Genomic DNA, 8110 nt, shown 5'->3' with positions numbered 1-8110 from the left:
AAAAAAAAAAAAAAAAAAAAAGAATGATTTGGTTATAAGGTTTTATTAAAAATTAGGTTTAACAATAATACAATGAAAAGGTAGAATTTGGTTTTCTCTTTTGAACAATATTTTCATATATTATTGAGAGATGATGAAATCTTTTTCTTTACCTTTTACATAATCTGCAGGAAAAACGGGAAAAAGATGGGAAAGAAAAGAGACAGGCTCAGCTGGCCTCATATTGTCTTTACTGGCTCTTATTTGGAAAGGCTGAGTTTCCCTTCTACCAATAAGTAAAGGATTTTGCAGTTTAAAATTTTTTTAGTCACTTCAGCTAAATGACCTATAATCCTATTTTGTGATATCAAGTATTTTAAACCTTTGATATTCGAAAAACTTTCCAAAATCAAATGCTAAATTAAGTCTTTTTTGATCTCACTTTTTAAGTATTGGGTCCCCTAATGTGCAAAAGAAACATAGTCACCTTTGACATACTAAAACCATACAGAAAACATTGTCAAATATAAAATGGTGTTTAACTTTCTTTAGGTTATATTTATATAAACGTATTATTAGTATGTGTTCCAAAATTATTTAAGATTCCTATAATTCTAATGTGTCTCAGTATATGTTATCTGTAATATTTATAATTGTTACACTCAATTGTTGAGTGCCATACAGGTGACCAGATTTCCTTGTTGATTGTGTCTTTTTTCTTTTTTTTGAGACGGAGTCCAGCTCTGTTGCCAGGCTGGAGTGTAGTGGCACGATCTCAGCTCACTGCAACCTCCACCTCCTGAGTTCAAGCAATTCTCTTGTATCTTCCGTATGTGATGATGCGAGAAAGGCACATGACTTGAATGGATGTTCTAACCAGAGAGAATATCTGGGTCTAACTACAAGGATGCAACAGATAAGCCCAAAATAGAGTATGTTATATTAAAAAAGGAGTATCTGTCATGCCTGTAATCCCAGAACTTTCGGAGGCTGATGTGGGCAGATCATGAGGTCAGAGATTGAGAGCATCCTGCCCAACATGGTGAAACCCCATCTCTATTAAAAATACAACAATTAGCTGGGCGTGGTGGCACATGCCTGTAGTCCCAATTTCTCGGGAGGCTGAGTCAGGAGAATTGCTTACGCCTGGGAGGTGGAGGTTGCAGTGAGCCCAGATCGGGCCACTGTACTCCAGCCTGGTGACAGAGCAAGACTCTATCTCAAAACAAAACAAAACAACCCAAACAAACAAACAACAACAAAAAGCACAGATTACTGGGTCCTATTCACAGAATTGCCACACCGCAGGGATCCCAGCCCAGTCCTTCCAAGGATCAATGGGCAGATTCTTCTGGAGGCTTGGCCACCTCAGACCTTCTGAACATTCATGACTCGTGTCTCCACTTTTCCTGCTGCTCTCCCGAGTCTTGAGGGTATAATCCCGTTCTAGATTATTCTTCTAAAACAGAAGAACGCAAGGGCTACATTGCATCCTCTCCCCAGGCTACTCAGCCTCCCAAAGTGCTGTGATTACAGGCATGAGCCTCCACACGCGGCCAGCAGTTAACATTTTTTCCACAGACTCCTCATTGGTGATGTTAATTTTATGTGTCCAGTCAAGATGTTGTACAATCTCTAGATAGTTACTGTGCTTTCTCTTGCAACTAATAAGCTTTCCACGGGTAGAAATTTAAGACTATACAAACATTCTGCTCCTCATTAAATTTCCCCTTAGATTTAGCATCCATGAATGATTCTTACCCGAACCAGTCTTTACTATAATGCTTGCAAAATGATTATTTTTCTAACTCCAGCTTTGTCAGTTCATTTATCAGTCAGTGCATGGCATTCTAGTCACATTAATTTACTTTGGATGGGTATTTGACTACAGATGTAATTCTAGGTTGAAAATAATTTTCCTCAGGATTTTGAAGGCAATCCGTCACTATCTTTCAGCCTCCCATGTGGCTATTGGGAAGTCTGATGCCATTCTGAATCCAGCTGCCCGATGTGTAATCTTTTCTTTAGCTTTCGTGTGCTGACATTGTACAATAATGTACTGGGATTTTTTAATTTTCTGTCCTTTTTTCCTGGAGACCTTCTTTTCCATTTTCATCCTCCTCCTCCAGCTTGAACTGGTTGTTGCCTAAGACAGGTGCGCAATTGTCTTTCTGTCCCTTCACTTTTCTCTGAATATTTAATCCTCCGTTTCCTGGGCATGAAGTTTTTCTCTTTTTTGTTTATTCCCTCATGGTGCTGAACCACATGTTCTCTAGTACCATCTCAAGTAATTTGTTAACAAAAAAAAGTTGTAAATGATACAATGAGACTAATATAGAATGTCAGTACATAGTCGTGTAAGGTGGTGGGGGGGCTGAAGACACTACCAGTTCCCCGATGAGGTTCTTGGCCTCTCTTACCCTGAAGAATGGGGAAAGGGGCCCCAGAGGTGCGGTGAGTTGGCCGTTGGAATAAATATCATGGAGCCAAAGAGTTTTGCAGAGAGCGATTTATCAGACAGAAGACGGGAAAAGCTCCCGCTGCCGTGGGAGGGGATCCAGAAACGCAATCCGTCTAGGGAGGGAGCAGCAGGAGTTTAACCCTGGAGTTATTCCCTCCCCTTTCCTGCTCTCCTCCAATGAGACGAGTTCTTTCCAACGTCCTGTGGAGTGATTGATCTTTGACTCTGATACCGGATTGGCTACTTCGTGCACAACTCTGAGTTAGAGCCCCCTCCTCCCACAGCTTTCGGCAGGCGTTTTTGTTTCCTTTCGTTTTTTGCAAAGTCTTGCTCCGAGGCCTGGCGCCAGGCTGCAGTGCAGTGGCGCGACCTCCGCTCACTGCAACCTCCGCCTCCCACGCAGCTGGGACTACAGGCGAGCGCCACCACGCCCAGCTAATTTTTGTATGTTTAGTAGAGATGGGATTTCACCATGTTGGCCAGAATGGTCTCGATCTCTTGACCTCGTGATCAGCCCACCTCAGCCCCCCAAATCGTTGGGATTACAGGCGTTAGCCACCGTGCCCGGCCCTTGTTTTGCTTTGGTTTAGTTTGGTTTGTTTGAGTCAAAGGAGCCTCGCCTGGATTTCTCTACCCAGCCTGAGCGCAAGAAACCCAGACAAAGAACTTTACATCCATGGTGGACGCGTGGAACCGGGAAACTCCTGCCTTTGAAACTACGCCCTCATGGGCCGGGAAGAGAAGTTTTTCTTTAACACAGTCCCTCAGTTGTACCTGGCATAACTGTCTCCATTGTTCCTGGAACAACAGCATGTAAGAGTGTGGGTATGGGTGTGTGTGTGTGGGTGTGGGTGTGGGTGTGTGGGTGTGGGTGTGGGTGTGGGTGTGTGTGGTTTTAAGGAGTGGAGAGTTTAATAGGCTAGACAGAAGGCAGAAGGCAAAAGGAAGAGGCTCCCCTGTACAGAGACAGAGGGAGGGGGGCCTCAAAGTGGACAGAGGCGGTCCCCCTTTGTAACTTTTTAAAATGTCCAAATAAGCAGAATATCATGCACATGTCCCAATTACAGTAACAAATAAGCTATAATATGTTTAATGGATGCAGGAGGTGTGAGTCTCCTGGCTCACATCTGCAATCGTAGTGCTTCAGTAAGCCGAAGAGGGAGGATCACTTGAGGTCAGGAGTTAGACACCAGCCTGGCCAATAGGGTGAAACCCTGTCTTTACTAAAAATACAAAAAAATTAGCCAGGTGTGGTTGTGGGCACCTGTAATCCCAGCTACTCAGGAGCCGGAAACAGAAGAATCACTTGAACGTTCCCAGGAGGCAGAGGTGGCAGTGAGCCAAGATCCCACCACTGTACTCCAGCCTGGGTGACAGAGGGAGAATCTGTCTCAAAAAAAAAGAAAAAAGAAGCCAAGCACGGTGGCTCACGCCTGTAATCCCAGCACTTTAGGAGGCCGAGGCGGGTGGATCACGAGGTCAAGAGATCGAGACCATCCATCAAGACCATCCTGGTCAACATGGTGAAACCCCGTCTCTACTAAAAATACAAAAAATTAGCTGGGCATGGTGTCGTGCGCCTGTAATCCCAGCTACTCAGGAGACTGAAACAGGAGAATTGCTTGAACCCAGGAGGCGGAGGTTGCGGTGAGCCGAGATCGCATCATTGCACTCCAGCCTGAGCAACAAGAGCGAAACTCCGTCTCAAAAAAAAGAAAGAAAAAGAAAAAAGAACCCATCTCTATGAAAATTAAAGATTAAAAAATCCCAGCTACTAGGGAGGCTGAGGTAGGAGGATTGCTTGAGACCAACAGGCCTAGGAAGCAGTGACTGGGCCACTGCACTCCCGCCTGGATGACAGAGTAAGACCCTCTCTCAAAAATAAATAAATAAATAAAGCAGCATCATATATTACCTATGAATTCTGGAAAAATAACAGAGGGAAACAGGGAGAACAAACGGGATCTTGCCTTTAATTGCAATATTTTTTGGCTGGATGCAGTGGCTCACATCTGTAATCCCAGCACTTTGGGAGGCCGAGACGGGCAGATAACCTGAGGTTGGGAGGTCGAGTCCAGCCAACACGGAGAAATCTCGTCTCTACTAAAAATACAAAATTAGCCGGGCATTGTGGCGCATGCCTGTAATCCCAGCTACTCGAGAGGCTGACGCAGGAGAATCACTTGAACCCGGGAGGCAGAGGTTGTGGTGAGCCAAGATTGCACCATTGCACTCCAGCCTCAGGAACAAGAGTGAAACTCCGTCTCAAAAAATATCTATTTTTTTCTTCCTTCCTTCACTTTAAATATTTTTCTTCCTTTCTTCCTCCCTCCTTCTTTCTCTATTTCTCTTTCTTTCTTTCTTTCTTTGAGACAGGGTCTCACTCTGTCACCCAGGCTGGAGCACAGTGGTGAAATCACAGCTCACTGCAATCGCTGCCTTCTGGGCTCAGGTGATACTCCTGCCTCAACCTCCCGAGTAGCTGGGATTACAGGTGTGTGCCACCACAATTGGCTAATTTTTTCATTTTCTGTAGAGACAGCTTGTCACCATGTTGCCCAGGCTGGTCTCCAACTCCTAGACTCAAGTGATCTATCTGCCTCAGCCTCTCAAAGTGCTCAGTTGACAGGCGTGAGCCATCACACCAGACCCAATTTCTTTCATTATAAAAGAAAAATAAATCCTTGGAAATAAAGTTTTAAAAATCATGACTGTATCATCATGTACATTCAAGATGTTTCTCAAAGTATCTAAAGGAGATTCAAAGGCTGGGCACATTGGCTTATGCTTGTAATCCCAGCACTTTGGGAGGCTAAGGCAGGAGAAGCATTTGAGCCCAGGACTTTGAGACCAGCCTGGGTAACATAGCAAGATCTCATCTCTACTAAAAAGAGAAAACTTAGCGGGGCATGGTGGCAGGCACCTGTACTCCCAGCTACTTAGGAAGCTGAGGCTGGAGACTTGCTTGAGCCTAGGAGGGCAAGGCTACAGTGTGCTATGATCACACCATGGCACTCCAGCCTGAGAACACAGCAAGACCCTATCTCTACATAAATAAATGAGATTCAAAATGGAAATATCCTAAATGTTCAATAGTGAGACTGCTTACATAAAGAGTACAATATGAATCTATGGAATGTAGTATTATGCATCCATTAAACATATTATAGCTTACATATTACAGGTATTGATCTACTTACGACCTATGCAACTTACGACCATTCGACTTTACGACCACGCTCGCTAGCCACGACTGCTTCGCGTCTGGCAGCGCAAATGTTGCCCAGCTGGGCGTAAGACAGTGCGGACCAGCTTCCGGCAGCACTACCATCTCCGTGTGCACCATTTCAACTGTTATCCCAGACTCGGTACAGCAATTTGTGTTTTGTGTCTTGGATATTTTTCATCAAACCCCTCCCAAGATGTCTACCAAGAGGAAATTGTCTTTGTCTACGCCTCAGCTTGCCAAGAAGGAAAGAAAGGCCATCGATCCTGACACGAAAATGAAGGTAATTAAGCAGTACGAAGGAGGAAAGAAAGCGAATGTGATCGCACGTGATACGAAGTTATCACACTCGACTGTGTCGACGATTTTGAAAGATAAAGAATTCGTGAAGCTGTGAAAGGTTCTGCACCCATGCGATCAACAGTTATAACAAAGCAACGAAGCGGCCCCATCCACGAAATGGAGAAATTGCTATATATTTGGATGGAAGATCAAATTCAAAAACGGCCAATAAAATGTTTCGTACATGTTTATATATTTTGATATGTTTTGCAATTGGGAAAATGTTTCCTATGGTATTTTTTACACCTGTATTTTGTATTTTTGTATGTTTTGCAAATATTAAACCAGTTGTACTGGTAATGCAGTGTTTCACTTAAACCTGATGATTGTAAAAATAAGAAACAAAATGGTGTAGAGATGATACAAATGGCATAAAATGAACAAAGAAAATTATGATATATAACAATAATGAAAGAAAATTATGATAAAATATGACAAAGATTTTTATAACATCATTTCACAGTACTGTACATATAGCCTACTCAACTTACGGCCAAATCGTGTTACCACCAGTCTGTCGGAACCAATGTGGTCGTAAGTCGAGCACTAGCTGTAATTGGGACATGTGCATGATATTCTGCTAACTGAAAAATGCAAATTTACAATAGAATATGCATATTATAATTTGTGTATGTGTACATATGTGTGTTCACCTGTGAGAAGAAAAAGTTCCTCTTCAAAGTTTCCCTTTTTGTTAAAGAATAAATAATTAGTGATAGAAATAATAGTCTCTTTTAAAAACTAACTTCCTTCAAGCTTCCTTGCCTTTTGCTAGTAACTCTTTGTTAAGCCCTATGTAGCTGTTAAATATGGTAAGGGAATAAGTACATTCTATGTCCTTGTACTTCAGCCAAGTTATTTGTTCTGGCCTGTAAGCCTGCTCAGACATGTTCAAACACGCCTGGGCATTTCCCACCTTACAGTCTATGTCTCTTCTTTATTTGGAAATGTTATTATTCTCCTAGTTTTCCATAAACAATCCCCTTCCTTTCTTTGTTCTCCACCACACATTTACCTATTTGGGAAAGTTTTAAGTTTTTAGCCAATTGAGATCAGTCTAGATCGTGCAGTCCAGCTCCAGCCAATGCAGACAGGACAGAGCATTAAGGACCCAACACGTCAAGGACAAAAAAACCTCTGCTTTCTTTGTTCAGTGTGCTCTGGTGACAATCAGGCTTCTGAGAAGCACCCTGTCTGCAGAAAGTAAAATGGCCTTGCTGAGAAAAGTTGCCTGAGAGCTAGTTCTTTTCAGCACCAAGGAACAAGCATTTGTTTCTAACATCACCAAATATTAAAAGTGGTGGAATCCTGGCCTCGGTACTTTTCTAGGTAAGTGTTTTGCTCTAAGCACATATTTCTTTTATAGTTACAAAACAATTATTTATTTCTGTTAATTTAGGAAGTTTATTTTGCCAAGGTAGAGGACATGCCTGGGATGCAGCCTCAGGAAGTCCTGACGACAGGTGCCCTGGGTGGCCGGGCACAGCCTGGTTTCATACACTTTAGGGAGATGCGAGACATCAATCAATGTATTTAAGAAGTACATTGGTTCAGTCTGGAAAGGCGGGACAACTTGAAGCAAAGGCAGGAAGACTCTAAGTGGGGAGGGAGCTTCCGGGTCAGATAGGTGATGCACAAAGGGTTACATTCTTTAGAGTTTCTGATGAGCCTTTCCAAAGGAGGCAGATCAAATATGCATCTATCTCTGAGAAGAGGAGTGACTTTGAATAGAATGGAAGGCAGCTTTGCCCTAAGTGGTTCCCAGCTTGAATAGAAACCAATTCTTAAATGGAAAAGCTGCTTACATAATCAAGAGATTAAAAATTGACAATCAGTACAAGTGAGGTAGACACCTCTTCTGAGTTGTTTATAAACAATTAAGCACCTTGTTTATGGAAAATGAGATATCTGGAAAGTACAAGAAAATTGCTCAGCCCCCAGCTCACAGCAGCTGTCAAAAGAACCTCCCTTCTCAGTAACAGGCACAATTTGTCTTCAGATTTCTGCTGCCTGTACATCTGACACTCATTATTTACACCTCTACAATCTAATGGATGTCACTCCTTCCGAAATTAACCAATTTGATAGTCACTGAAGAACAA

This window comes from Cebus imitator, unplaced genomic scaffold, assembly GCF_001604975.1.
Source record: "Cebus imitator isolate Cc_AM_T3 unplaced genomic scaffold, Cebus_imitator-1.0 Scaffold129, whole genome shotgun sequence".
In the NCBI taxonomy this organism is placed as follows: Eukaryota; Metazoa; Chordata; class Mammalia; order Primates; family Cebidae; genus Cebus; species Cebus imitator.
Note: the sequence above shows the minus strand (reverse complement) of the source record.